Source organism: Oncorhynchus tshawytscha, linkage group LG26, assembly GCF_018296145.1.
Source record: "Oncorhynchus tshawytscha isolate Ot180627B linkage group LG26, Otsh_v2.0, whole genome shotgun sequence".
Lineage (NCBI taxonomy): Eukaryota > Metazoa > Chordata > Actinopteri > Salmoniformes > Salmonidae > Oncorhynchus > Oncorhynchus tshawytscha.
The window spans coordinates 8,936,790-8,952,739 of NC_056454.1; the positions used below are offsets into that span (position 1 = coordinate 8,936,790).

General features: G+C 41.8%; 1 long non-coding RNA gene across 1 annotated transcript; it reads left to right on the forward strand.

Annotated features, from left to right (window-relative positions):
• The first annotated feature begins 232 nt into the window (after positions 1 to 232).
• LOC112224910 lies at positions 233 to 12,625 on the forward strand. The gene is made up of 3 exons (XR_002949505.1): positions 233 to 327; positions 12,387 to 12,432; positions 12,530 to 12,625. It is a non-coding gene; the product is annotated as an uncharacterized LOC112224910 (long non-coding RNA).
• The last annotated feature ends 3,325 nt before the right edge of the window (positions 12,626 to 15,950 follow it).

Below are 15,950 nucleotides of genomic sequence, written 5' to 3' on the forward strand. Positions count from 1 at the left end.
TTCCACTGCCACACTTCACAGTATGGCTGAGTAAGCCTGACAGAATAATGATTAATGCGTTGGAGCTATTTAAGGCTTTTTGTAATTAAAAAGAAAATAGAGTGACAGTAGTCGCACAGGGAATAAACCACTAGCGGGAACGTTATTTTTTAACAGAGAGATAGTGACACAAAGCACAGCGTAAATCGTATTTTTAATTGTTATGTCTCCTGGGTTTCAGAACCACGTCTGTATGACAATTCAGTAATGATGAGACGGGAGACAGGAATCATTTCAACCATTTATGTGCAATGCAGCTCAACACACATCACCCATTACGCTACTACGGTAAGTATAAAGGTGTAAATGGTACTACCCTAATACATAACAATTCTTCCCCTCCAACATGAACTGTGTGGAGAGTCACATGGACTGCGATATGTTCCGCATTGCAGCGAACAAGAACATTGATGAATACGCTGATTTGGTGAGCGGGTTTATTAGCAAGTGCATCAGTGATGTTGTACCCACAGACTCTATTAAAACATTCCCAAACCAGAAACCATGGATTGATGGCAGCATTCGCACAAAACTGAAAGCACGAACCACTGCTTTTAATCAGGGCAAGGTGACCGGAAACATGACCGAATACAAACAGTGTAGCTATTCCCTCCGCAAGGCAATCAAACAAGCTAAGCATCAGTATAGAGACAAAGTAGAGTCGCAATTCAACGGCTCAGACACGAGAGGTATGTGGCAGGGTCTACAGTCAATCACGGACTATAAAAGGAAAACCAGCCCCGTCACGGACCAGGATGTCTTGCTCCCAGACAACTTCTTTGCTCGCTTTGAGGACAAAACAGTGCCACTGACACGGCCCACTACCAAAACCTGCGGGCTCTCCTTCACTGCAGCCGATGTGAGCCAAACATTTAAACATGTAAACCCTCGCAAGGCTGCAGACCCAGACGGCATCCCCGTCCGTGTCCTCAAAGCATGCGCAGACCAGCTGGCAGGTGTGTTTACGGACATATTCAATCAATCCTTATCCCAGTCTGCTGTTCCCACATGCTTCAAGAGGGCCACCATTGTTCCTGTTCCCAAGAAAGCTAAGGTAATTGAGCTAAATGATTACCGCCCCGTAGCACTCACTTCCATCACCATGAAGTGCTTTGAGAGACTAGTCAAGGACCATATCACCTCCACCCTACCTGACACCCTAGACCCACTCCAATTTGCTTACCGCCCCAATAGGTCCACAGACGACGCAATCGCAATCACACTGCACACTGCCCGAACCCATCTGGACAAGAGGAATACCTATGTGAGAATGCTGTTCATCGACAACAGCTCAGCATTTAACGCCATAGTACCCTCCAAACTCGTTATCAAGCTCGAGACCCGCTGAGTCTCAACACAAGGGTGCGTTCTCAGCCGTCTCCTGTACTCCCTGTTCACCCCACGATTGCGTGGCCATGCACACCTCCAACTCAATCAAGTTTGCGGACGACACTACAGTGGTAGGCTTGATTACCAACAATGACGAGACGGCCTAGAGGGAGGAGGTGAGGTCCCTCGGAGTGTGGTGTCAGGAAAATAACCTCACACTCAATGTCAACAAAACAAAGGAGATGATCGTGGACTTCAGGAAACAGCAGAGGGAGCACCCCCCTATCCACATCGACGGGACAGTAGTGGAGAGAGTAGAATGTTTTAAGTTCCTCGGCGTACACATCACGGACAAACTGAAATGGTCCAACCACACAAACAGCGTGGTGAAGAAGGCACAGCAGCGTCTCTTCAACCTCAGGAGGCTGAAGAAATTTGGCTTGTCACAAAAAACACTCACACACTTTTACAGATGCATCGAGAGCATCCTGTCGGGCTGTATGTCAAAATGTCAAAACAATAAATTCATGTCTGTTTTGAAAGAAAACTATTTAAAATACAAAAGTGCAAAACTCAAACTGCCCAATTTAAGACAGGCAGAACTTGTACGGCAACTGCTCCACCCATAACCGTAAGGCTCTCCAGAGGGTGGTGAGGTCTGCACAACACATCACCAGGGGCAAACTACCTGCCCTCGAGGACACCTACACCACCCGATGTCACAGGAAGGCCAAAAAGATCATCAAGGACAACAACCACCCGAGCCACTGCCTGTTCACCCCGCTATCATCCAGAAGGCGAGGTCAGTACAGGTGCATCACTCCAGCCACTGGAAAAATTGATGTCATAAATGTATCGCTAGCCATTTTAAACAATGCCACTTCATATAATGTTTACATACCCTACATTACTCATCTCATATGTAAATACTGTACTCTATACCATCTACTGCATCTTGCCATATTGATATAATGTATCACTAGCCACGTTAAACAATGCCACTTTTATAAGTTTGATTTGGAGAGTCTATTTTTAACCTCTAAGGGGTCTGTGACTAATGTGATTAGCATGAGGTTGTAAGTAACAAGAACATTTCCCAAGACATAGACATATCTGATAAGGGCAGAAAGCTTAAATTCTTGTTAATCTAACTGCACTGTCCAATTTATAGTAGCTATTACAGTGAAATAATAGCATGCTATTGTTTGAGGAGAGTGCACAGTTATGAACATGAAAATGTATCAATAAACCAATTAGGCACATTTGGGCAGACATGATACATCATTTTGAACAGAAAGTCTAAAACTTTGCACGTACACTGCTGCTATGTAGTGGCCAAAATCTAAATTGTGCCTAAACTGGAATAATACATTGTGGCCTTTTTCTTTTATTTCAAAGGTGATGGAACAAAAAACAAACAAAAAAATGCATGTTTTTTCTTTGTATTATCTTTCTTTGTATTATCTTTGTAGATTATATTTGTAGATTATCTTTGTAGATTTTACCAGATCTGATGTGTTCTATTCTCCTACATTAATTTCAAACTTCAAAGTACTTCCTTTCAAATGGTATAAAGAATATGCATATCTTTGCTTCAGATCCTGAGCTACAGGTATTTAGATTTGGTTATGTCATTTTAGGCGAAAATTGAAAAAAACTGTACGGTCCTAAGTCCAAGCGTCTAGGTTCCCACCTATCTCCGAGGGTAACGGCAGTCAATCTGACTGTCACAGTCTCGTCACACACGTGTGTGGGTGCGGCTGAGTCAGTGTCCAAAGAACGGGACTTCCTGTTTGAGTTTCTGCCTATAGGAAAGGAGGAGCGAGAGTCGTGATTAGATTTGCTGAAGGGAGTGTGGGGGAGGGCCTTTCAGCATTTCAAAAAGTTGTGTAGCAATGGTCCAATGTTTTTCCTCAAATTTGCTTTGTTAAAACCCAGCTAAAATAAATGCGGCCTCAGGATATGTGACTGTCCTGTAAGGATCCAAATAGTTCAGATCAGCTTTCCAATAAATAACTTAATAATAACCCACAGAGGGGGAGGAGGGAACTGGTGGGGGTTAACACCTCACACCCTGTTGTAAATCAAGGGGAGAAGATTCAGGTTTCCCTCTCCAAATTCACCAGAATGTGCCTTTGTTTCATAGACTTTTCCTGACAAAACTCTAACACGTACTAAAGTAAATACTGGAACAATATTTCGAACATAGAACGTGGGGAATGGTCAGAGGCGATCCAAAGAACACTAATGTTGTTTTTTGGTTGTTATTTTGTGATGTCATTAAAAATGTCATATAGGAAATACTGTAACTTGGAAAGTGTTCATCCTATGCGTTGTGCATGAAATATGAAAAAAATATTATGAAGTGTTTTTGTTAACCTCTCTGGGATCGTTTGGGACGCTAGCCAGTGAAATTGCAGGGTGCCAAATTCAAAACAACAGAAATCTCATAATTAAAATGTCTCAACCAAGTATTGTACACCATTTTAAAGATACACTTCTCGTTAATCCAACCACAGTGTTCGATTTCAACAAGGCTTTTCGGCGAAAGCAGAACATATCATTATGTTAGGTCAGCAACTAGTCACAGAAAGCATTCAGCCATTTTCCAACCAAAGAAAGGTGTCACAAAAAGCAGAAATATACATAAAATGAATCACTGACCTTTGACGATCTTCATCAGATGACACTCCCAGGACTGATATTTATATCCAAAAACCTCAGTTTACATTGGCGCCATGTTCAGAAATGCCTCCAAAACATCCGGAGAAATTGCAGAGAGCCACATCAAATAACATAAATACTCATCCTAAACTTTGATGAAAGATACATGTTTTACATAGAATTAAAGATAAACTTGTTCTTAATGCAACCGCTGTGTCAGATTTCAAAAAAGCTTTGCCGCAAAAGCACAATATTCAATAATCTGAGAACAGCGTTCTGCCACAAATGCAAGCATCTGGGACAGAGTAGCAGGCAGTTTACTCTGGGCACCTTATTCATCCAAGCTACTCAATACTGCCCCCCTGTCACCAAGAATTAAGAGAGGGAAATGATTTTAGGAGCCATAAGAGATATTAGTTTTACATAACTTTGCACAGTGACAAGTTACCCTTTGAACAAACTGTATAAAATGATGGGTTAAGAGTGAACATATCAGACCAGAGAGACGTAGAGCTGCAGCTCATGTTTAAAGTGGTTTGAAACTCTGAATCTCAACACGAGATAGTTAATAAAGTCACCTCCCGGACAATCACTGGTACGGCTGATTAGCTGTCCTAAGTAAAGTATCTAGAAAAGCGAACTTAAGTGGGACCATTCTACTACTCTTTTCAAACCATCATATTATGCTAAGCTCATCACCCCACTGGGAACCATCGACACGGCTAGCTAGCCTATCTTCAAAGAAGTATCTTCCAGAGCAAATGGAAAGAAAATAAACCTGTAGTACTGTTCTCCAGATACCGGACGACTGCAGAGAAGAACAACAGAGAACCCCCGTTTGGACAATCAGAGCCTGACAGCGTGGCGTGAAAAGGCCCAACCCCCAGCGAACCAAGGCATTGTCACATAAATACATTCATGATTCCTTACTGCAAGTGGACGGCGGTTCGTATGCAAAGTATGGGAGTACTATAAGTGAGAGTAGTGTTTAAAATGTACCACCATTAAGTGTCTCTGTCCCTCTCTCTCGCACTCTCCATGTCTTTTGTAACAAGCAGCCAAATTATTGTCAGTCCACTAGGGAACTGTTTCTAATGTATTACGTGTGTATGTTTATCCTGTGTTTCCATTTAGTTAGCTAGTAAATAAATAATTCAGCTAATTTGTGTAGTACTGAATCATAAGTAAGGCTGGGTTTTTTGCAGATGCAAGGAGGTTACGACTGTTCAGAATGATGATATGACACGAGATTATGATTAATACATTGACACTTTAGAAATGTGATAGGTAAAGACCTTTAGAGTTTAATTCGGGAGATGGTAACTCCTTTAAAGAATCGCTCTCATGATGCCCCAAATCCTAATGAGTTAATTGTTACATGATTAATTTAATTGGGTAACAATTAAACATAGTTAGTTGATTAGATAAAAAAAACAGTCATCAGATTGATATTACAGTAAAGTCACGACAGTGGTTTCCAGATTGCATAAAGTCAAGTGTAGTTCTTGAGAGCTGTCGTGCTATCGGCTTGAGGGGGAATATACACGGCTGTGACTACAACCGAAGAGAATTCTCTTGGGAGGTAATGCGGTCGTCATTTGATTGTGAGGTATTCTAGGCGGGTGAACAAAAGGACTTGAGTTTCTGTATGTTATCACAATCACACCATGTGCAGTATCTAACTACACAACCATACACACAAATCTAAAAATAAAATAATTTAATTAAGAAATATATAAATATTAGGACGAGCAATGTCGGAGTGGCATTGACCAAAATACAGTAGAATACAGTATATACATATGAAATGAGTAAAACACTATGTAAACATTATTAAAGTGACTAGTGTTCCATTATTAAAGTGACCATTGATTCCTTGTCTATGTACATAGTCTGGTGGCCTTGATATCTCAAGTTGTTTTTCAAGCTGTTTTTTACTATCTTGGTCCCAGCTTTGATGTACCTGTACTGACCTTGCCTTCTGATAGTGGAGTGGTTGATGTCCTTGATGGTATTTTTGGCCTTGTGACATTGGGTGCAGTAGGTGTCCAGGTTCCTGGCACCACTGTGCCTGGGCCCTCACCTCCTCCCTGTAGGCTGTCTCGTCATTGTTGGTAATCAGACCTATTACTTTTGTGATTGATTTGGAGGCGTGCGTGGCCACGCAGTCATGGGTGAACAGGGAGTACTGCAGGGGGCTGAGCACACACCCTTTGCTTTCTTGGGTACAGGAACAATGGTGAACATCTTAAAGCAAGTTAGGATAGTAGACTGGGATAGGGAGAGATTGAATATGTCTGTAAATGCTCCAGCTAGCTGGTCTGCCCATGCTCTGAGGACGCGGCTAGGGATGTCGTCTGGGCCGGCAGCCTTGAGAGGGTTAATTAACACGCTTAAATGTCGTACTCACGTTGGCCATGGAGAAAGAGAGCCCACAGTCCTTGGGAGCGGGCCGCATCTGTGCTGCCATCACCAAGGTTTTGGCTAAGTTTTAATAGTCACCATGGAAACAACATCCCCTGTCCGTGTATACGGCAATGTTATTCTCATAGGCAACCTGGAACATGTCCCTGTCCTTGATCAAAACATTCTTGAAGCATGGATTCCGATTGGTCAGACCAGCGTTGAATAGACCTTAACATGAGTACTTCCTGTTTGAGTTTCTGCCTATAGGAAGGGATGAGCAGAATGGAGTCGTGATCTGATTTGCCGAAGGGAGGGCGGGGGAGGGCCTTGTAGCTATCCCGGGGAGGCTTGGTCGATCTGCAGGTAGAGGTCGATCTGCAGGTAGATTTGGCAGAGCTTGATTTTGCTGAACTTTTTACCCACAGCTAAACCTGCGAAAAGGTTGTCGATGGATGGTAGCGGATACTGCATAACGGACAACATACGGTTAACTGTGACTTTAAGGTCTCCACATATCCGGATTCCACCATCCTTCTTAAGGACTGGTATGATGGGTGTAGCCCATTCACTCACACTGACAGGCTCCAGTACTTTGTTCTTAGATTACTAGGGGGAAAACTCTAAGTGATGAACACCAAGAGACGGCTGTGTGAGAACTATGCGTGTGCCATGATGTGGGTGGGCATGAATTTAGTATGAGGCACTGACATACCGTAAGCAGGCTGGGATTTTGAGTCTAGGCCTGCACATCTCCAGCGGGCCAGAGAAGAGGGTGTTTGTGGTATGCAGGTGGTGGAAGAAAGACAGACAGAGCGGCAATGTTTTGTACAGCTGGTTGAGTCGGAAGGCACTCATCGGAATTTCCTCTTCAAAATAGAAGAATGAGTTACAATCTTATTAGGTCACACATCCATGCAACTCTTACCCCCAAAAAACTTGTTGGCATTTAATTTCTGTCCTAAAAACACTAAGCTTTTGACTTTCATATTGAGAAGGCATAAGAGTACACTTAGGCCTAACATCAGTTTCCCTAGTTAAAATACTGTTGGTAGTTGCATATATAAAGGCTTTTAGAGAACACATACTCATTCTGGCTCTTTGGCCTCTTTTCAACCCGCATGTCATCTCAAATTCAAAATGTGAATGTTAAATGATAATCAGGGGGACAAAAGTGAATCATTCACACAATTCACTGAAAATGAACAAGGGTACAGAGGTAATGAAAAGCGACCCTGCACCAGCAAAGTAGCTAGTTTGATCCAATTCCCTTAATTCCAAAATTAGATGAACAGCAATTTACTTTTTAATTAATCTCTCTGACTCGATGTCCAGGCAATTCAATAATGGATGACAAGGAGACACAGGGATTAGTATGAAAGTGTGTGAGCTACAAAGAAAGAGCAGCAGTCTAGCTCTCCCTCTCAAATTTTGACTGTGATGGAGAGTTGATACAAGTGTGGTTGAGCGTACAATAAAGCATTTAAAATAAATTATATTCGCTGTTTTTAAATGTGTCCACAAAATGGCATGAAGAGCTTCTCTTCTTTTGAAGAAGACTTGAGTTCAACATGATGTAGATATGCCCAACTGGAACCTCAGGAAGTACAGTTTTCAAAAATATAAACGCAACATGTAACGTGTTGGTCCCGTGTTTCATGAACTGAAATAAAATATATCAAAAATGTTCTATATGAAAAAAAAGCTTATTTCTCTCAAATTTTGTGCACAAATTTGTTTACATCCCTGTTAGTGAGCATTTTTCCTTTGCCACACCTGTCAGGTTATCTCAGAAGCTGATTAAACAGCATAATCATTACACAGGTGCACCTTGTGATGGGTCAATAAAAGGTCACCCTAAAATGTGCCGTTTGTCACACAACACAATAACACAGATGTCTCAAGTCTTGAGGGAGCATGAAATTGGCATGCTGACTGCAGGAATGTCCACCAGAGCTGTTGCCAGAGAATTGATATGTTAATTTATCTACCATAAGCTGCCTATAATGTCATTTTAGAGAGTTTGAAAGTAAGTCCTACCGGCCTCACAATCACAGACCACTTGTGTGGGTGAGGGGATGTCAACGTTGTGAAGGGAGGGCCCCATGGTGGCGGTGGGGTTATGGTATGGGCAGGCATAAGCTACGGACAATGAACAAAATTGCATCTTATTGATGCCAATTTGAATGCACAGATATACCGTGATGAAATCTTGAGGTCCATTCATCCACCGCCATCACCTCATGTATTAGAATGTTAATCCACAGCCCCATTTCGCAAGGAAATTTACACAACTCCTGGAAGCGAAACATATCCCAATTCTTCCATGGCCTGCATACTCACCAGACATATTGCCCATTGAGCCTGCTTGGGATACTCTGGATGGACGTGTACAACAGAGTGTTCCAGTTCCTGCCCATATCCAGCAACTTCGCACAGCCATTGAAGTGGGACAACATTCCACAGAACATAATCAACAGCCTGATCATCTCAATAATATGAAGGAGATGTTTTCCGCTGCATGAGGCAAATGGTAGTCACGCAAGATACTGACTGGTTTTCTGATCCATGCCCCTACCTTTAATGTAGGGTATCTGTGATAAACAGATGCATATCTGTAGTTCCAGTCATGTGAAATCCATAGGGCCTCATTTATTTCCTTATATGAACTGTAACTCAGTAAAATCTTTGAAATTGTTGCATGTTGCGTTTATTTTTGTTTTCAGTATATACTGTATCAATTTAGTAGCTATTTGAGATCTGCGTTAATTATTCATGATGGCAGATCGATATCTCTTACAAATATGATAATTTTCCTGCTTAACCAAACGCTGCGGACAAGGAACATCCATAATGGTCAGATAAATTGAAATGCATTATGGAAAAAAATCTACGTGCGCTCCAGCGGCGGCAGGCCACATTTGGAGTGCCAAATGGTACACTGCTAGTTTCAGAGGCCTCCTGAAGGCTCATGTTGAAACAACGTTTTTGGTTCAAGATGAGTCCACAGATATGAGTCTGCATTATTAATGAAGTATTTCCTGATTGGCAGAGATAGCTCACATCTCCTCCAAACGTCACTGCCTTGTCTTACTGACAATATGCAAGAGGGCATTTATTTCAATGGACTCATGTTGAGAAGAGCTCATTTGGCAGGCATCCAGAGAGGGTTGTGGTAGGCCTTCACTACTGATGGTCTGTATAACAGAGACTAAAATTTAATTACGACATGAAGTAATGACTGAAGGTGTGATATAGTGATGACTTTGTGTGTCAGTCTTTTTGCCAAATAGGCGGTCAATCCCAGTGTGTGAGACAAAGTTTCTATAACCCTCTTGTGCATCAGAGAGCTGGATAAAAAAAAAACTTTAATTAACTGCAGTATGATCAATTTAACTAAATCAATTTGTCAAATCGGAAAGAAAATCTACATTTCTCAGCTCAACAAATATAGCCAATCTATTATAATGTGACAAAACATTGTTTTGAACTACGTGATTCTGTCTTAAAGTATTAAAAAGTATTGATTAGGAAGCATTTTCAAATGTCTATATCACTTCACAACCATGCATGTATAAAGATTTATAAATGTAAGGGGGCGATAGTTAACCAATTTAATTACTAAATTATCCTCCATCCCTTACCCATGGTTTCATTCAGCTACAAGGAAATTAACAATATGGGACACATAAAGGATTTGGAGACTGCTACACGCTCACTCTATACATATAAAGTAGCAAAGCCGTTATTTACACAGCAAGAAAATCAGACAATTTGGGTCAATTGCAAATGTGGCCCACACTGTGTACAAAATGGAGATGATCCGGTGGCTTATTGGGGCTGTGCTGGAATAACTTGCAACATGCAATAATATGCAATAACTTGCAACATCCACATTGCGTGTGTTATTTGTGTGCGTGTGAGTGCGCACACATGCCTCCTGCAGTTTTCATCTGGCAACTGATGACAGTGCTCCTAGGAGGACAGATGGGAGAGACTATTGCCCCCCTCTGCAACACACGCGCAGAGTAGGATGCGCGCACACACACAAAGCATACAAACATCAACTGCTGTATCTAGCTCTGACAGCCCCTTTCACCTACAATAAAGTTGACATGAGGCTCCCAGAGTACCATAGAAGTAACAGTGCTTTGCTCTAATGGAAGGGTCAGCCATTTTCACTCACTAGTAAGGAAAATATTTAGCTGAGCGATGGCTCTGTCGGCAAAGCCCACAAACAGGAGTCAGTGAGTCACAAAAACAATAAGAATAAAAACAACTAGATGGCAAGTAAAGATGTGGGATTTGCTTTACCTGTTTGAAAGTAGTTGTGGTAGCTGAAGAAGTTTAGAAAGTTGTATTTAAACAAGGCAGTTAAATATAGTGAAAGCTAAATGTAGTCAAATAATTGGTCTGATTACTTTGATACACTACTATATCAACCATATTTGGTCTGAGGAGCAGTTAGATCACACATTTAATCAGAAATAACTACACTTGGACTACCACACTTTTATACACTCTCCAACAACAATACTAAAGAATATGATAACTGTTATAATAGAGCACAAACGACAATGAGACAGTTTTTGAAATAAATACCCATTTATTTTTTACAACATACTTGGACGATGATGAAGTTCATGAAGTCCTCTCTTGGTGGAGGGGGATCAGTGGAAAGAAGGACCCACTGGCTGGAAAGGGGGAACCCCTTCCATCTGAGCACCTCATACATAGTGTCCTACAAAATATATTTTATTTTTGGCTTGATTCAATTTGTTTTTTTCCTAAATTTCATTTTCTCCACTTAGTTTTTCCATTTTTCTCCAAATCAAATTCATCGGTCACATACACGTGTTTAGCAGATGTTATTGTGGGTGTAGCGAAATGCTTGTGCTTCTACGTAATATCTATCAAGTAATATCTAACAATTACACAACATTTACCCAATACACACAAATGTAGTAAACGAATGGATTTAAGAATATAATAATATATGGACGAGCAATGCCAGAACGGCATAGAATAAGATACAGTAGAATAGGATACAGTATATACATATGAGATGGGTAAATGGGTAATGCAAGGTATGTAGACATTATTAAAGTGAAGCAGCCTCTATGTGCTAGTGATGTCTATTTAACAGTCTGATGGCCTTGAGATTGAAGCTGTTTTTCAGTCTCTCGGTCCCAGCTTTGATGCACCTGTACTGACCTCGCCTTCTGGATGATAGTGGGGTGAACAGGCAGGAGTTCAGGTGGTTGTTGTCCTTGATGATCTTTTTGGCTTTCCTGTGACATCCGGTGCTGTAGGTGTCCTGGAGGGCAGGTTGTTTGATGATGCGTGGGCGGTGCAGTTTCCGTACCAAGCGGTGATACAGCCCGAAAGGATGCTCTCAATTGTGCATCCGTAAAAGTTTGTGAGGGTTTTAGCTGACAAGCCAAATATCTTCCTCCTGAGGTCGAAGAGGCGCTGTTGCTGGATAGGGGGGTGCTCCCTCTGCCTGTTTTCTGAAGTCCACAATCATCTCCTTTGTTTTGTTGAGTGAGAGGTTATTTTCCTGGCACCACACTCCCAGAGCCCTCACCTCTTCCCTGTAGGCTGTCTCATGTAATCAAGCCTACTACTGTTGTGTCATCTGCAAACTTGATCATTGAGTTGGAGGCGTGCTTGACCACTTAGTCATGGGTGAATAGGGAGTACAGGAGGGTGGGAAAGAGAAATGGCCCCGAATTTACAAGAAAAGGTAGCTCATCCACCATGGCAGAAGAGGAAGATCGAGACTGTTCATTGGGAAACATCAGAACAAACAATGAGGCATGAGGATTGGGTGTTGAGGGACCACTTGTCACATTGTCCAAGTGTTATGATAAACAATGTGTTTTCTGTCCAGATCAAGATGGTGATACAGAATTGAAAAATACCACTGACCAAATGTCTCTGTTTTCCAGCATCAAGTTGAGGAGACTACAGCACATCAAGCCTGTGGACGAACAGGTCAGTAACTAAAAATATGATACAATATTGTGTAAAACATTGAATTTGTAGATGCATCGAAATGTTGACTTTATGTCTCTGTTTTCCCATGTTTTAGACAAGAAGTGTGACATGGGGAAAATCGTGCTCACCCAACGAGAAGCAGTGCATGGCTTTGGGGATGACCAGTGAGATATACCTGCTGGAGCGCGTGCTACGGGTGGGTGTTGTTTTCGTGACCAGTGAGCTGAGATAAGGCTTTTACCTAGCATAGACTTATGGATGACCTGGAGCCAGTGGGTCTGGCTACGAATATGTAGCGAGGGCCAGCCGACTAGAGCATACAGGTCGCAGTGGTGGGTGGTATAAGGGGCTTTGGAGACAAAACGGATGGCACTGTGATAGACTGCATCCATTTTTCTGAGTAGAGTATTGGAAGCTATTTTGTAAATGAAATCGCCGAAGTCGAGGATCGGTAGGATAGTCACTTTTACGAGGGCATGTTTGGCGGCGTGAGTGAAGGAGGCTTTGTTGCGAAATAGGAAGCTGATTTTAGATGTAATTTTGGATTGGAGATGTTTAATGTGAGTCTGGAAGGAGAGTTTACAGTCTAGCCAGACACCTAGCTATTTGTAGTTGTCCATATATTCTAAGTCAGAACCGTCCAGAGTAGTGATACTCGTCAGGCGGGCGAGTGCTCTGTAAATAAGGTTTGATTTGATTGATGACGTTACAGCTGCGGGAATATTAAATAAACTGTAATTGTCACGAGGACAAGTGGAGTTGCCTTTCACTATAGCTGCACTTCTCCACATGGCCAGACTATAGTGGCCTTTAAACCGTTTGACACGTACCAATAAATGGGTGTGATCATTCTACAGTGGTCCCTGCAGCATAAGCTCAAACCGGTGTGATTAGAAAGCTTATTTAGAATGTCCAGTTTCGATTGATGCACAAACACAGAGCACAAACACAGTCCTTACAAAATTGTCCTGAATTTGACAAGCTTATTTTTGGATGCAATGTTCAGACATTCACAGAAGTAGAGACAGCATAACACAATCATCCAAACCGGAAAATGTAGGCTACATTAGTCCTAGCACTAACTGAGGAAAGGTGGCCCTAACACAAGCAGTCATATTTAGCTAACTCTTGGCTGACACAATATGAATTAGCTAATATCAATTACTATTTATAATTCATCACATCACGGGTTGACCATCACGGGTTGACCATTGATCAAAATAATTGAGTAGAACACTTTCTAAAAACGAAAGTAATCCGACGATGGGTAGTTTGCGCGCACCACCATGTTTGCTTTTTCGAGTTAACCAAAGATAAGAAAAGGAGACCAGATGAGTTTGGTCTGTTTGCAGAATGCATGTTGACTACAATCATTCACTTCCCTTCATTCATTTCCGGAAGTTTACTCGAAAGATGAGTGAACCATCCCTCACCTCATTTTGTTTTAACATCTTTGATCTGACAGACGTTTATGTGACACCCAGAACACATTGTATAATGTCAACAAACATTAGCCACACATAGCTAGAAAATAACTTAGCATTAACTCACAATAATCATAACAAGCTTCACAAAAGTATTTTACCCACATCATAGGTGTCCATTACAATCTATGCAATAAGCGGAATGCAAGATTTGTCACCAGAACTTGAAAACGTGAATGAAACTGTAAATACATTATGCTCCATACATACATACATACATACATACATACATACATACATACATACATACATACATACATACATACATACATACATACATCCATACATACATACATACATACATACATACATACATACATTACATACATACATACATACATACATACATACATACATACATACATACATACATACATACATACATACATACATACATACATACATGTAGCAATCAATCAGATTCCAAACTCTCCACCATGGCCAAGACCAAAGAGCTCTCCAAGGATGTCAGGTACAAGATTGTAGACCTACACAAGGCTGGAATGGGCTACAAGACCATCGCCAAGCAGCTTGGTGAGAAGGTGACAACAGTTGGTGAGATTATTCGCAAATGGAAGAAACACAAAATAACTGTCAATCTCTCGACCTGGGGCTCCATGCAAGATCTCACCTCGTGGAGTTGCAATGATCATGAGAACGGTGAGGAGTCAGCCCAGAACTACACGGGAGGATCTTGTCAACGATCTCAAGGCAGCTGGGACCATAGTCACCATGGAAACAATTGGTAACACACTACGCCGTGAAGGACTAAAATTCTGCAGCGCCCGCGAGGTCCCCCTGCTCAAGAAAGCACATATACATGCTCGTCTGAAGTTTGCCAATGAACATCTGAATGATTCCGAGGACAACTGGGTGAAGGTGTTTTGGTCAGATGAGACCAAAATGGAGCTCTTTAGCATCAACTCAACTGTGTTTGGAGGAGGCCGTGTTTGGCGGAGGAAGAATGCTGCCTATGATCCCAAGAACACCATCCCCACCGTCAAACATGGAGGTTGGAACATTAGGCTTTGGGGGTGTTTTTCTGCTAAGAGGACAGAACAACTTCACCGCATCAAAGGGACGATGGACTGGGCCATGTACTGTCAAATCTTGGGTGAGAACCTCCTTCCCTCAGCCAGGGCATTGAAAATGGGTCGTGGATGGGTATTCCAGCATGACAATGACCCAAAACACACGGCCAAGGCAACAAAGGAGTGGCTCAAGAAGCACATTACCTTCAGGCATTTAGAAATTGCTCCCAAGGATGAACCAGACATCTGGAGGTCTACAAATTCTTTTTTGAGGTCTTGGCTGATTTCTTTTGATTTTCCCATGATGTCAAGCAAAGAGGCACTGAGTTTGAAGGTAGGCCTTGAAATACATCCGCAGGTACACCTCCAATTGACTCAAATGATGTCAATTAGCCTATCAAAAGCTTCTAAAGCCGTGACATCATTTTCTGGAATTTTCCAAGCTGTTTTTTAAAGGCACAGTCAACTTAGTGTACGTATGTAAACTTCTGACCCACAAGAATTGTGATACAATGAATTATAAGTGAAATAGTCTGTCTGTAAACAAGTTTTGGAAAAATTACTTGTCATGCACAAAGTAGATGTCCCAACCGACTTGCCAAAACTATAGTTTGTTAACAAGAAGTTTGTGGAGTGGTTGAAAAATGAGTTTTAATGACTTCAACCTAAGTGTATGTTAACTTCCGACTTCCGAGCAGGTTTTCATCAAGGATCTCTCTGTACTTCTCTCTGTTCATCTTTCCCTCGATCCTGACGAGTCTCCCAGTCCCTGCCACTGAAAAAAATCCCCACAGCATGATGCTGCCACCCCTATGCTTCAAAGTAGGAATGGTGCTAAGTTTCCTCCAAATAGGACGTTTGGCATTCAGGCCAAAGAGTTCAATCTTGGTTTCATCAGACCAGAGAATCTTGTTTCTCATGGTCTGAAAGTCCTTTTGGTGCCGTTTGGCAAACTCCAAGTGGGCTGTAATGTGCCTTTTACTGAGAAGTGACTTCCGTT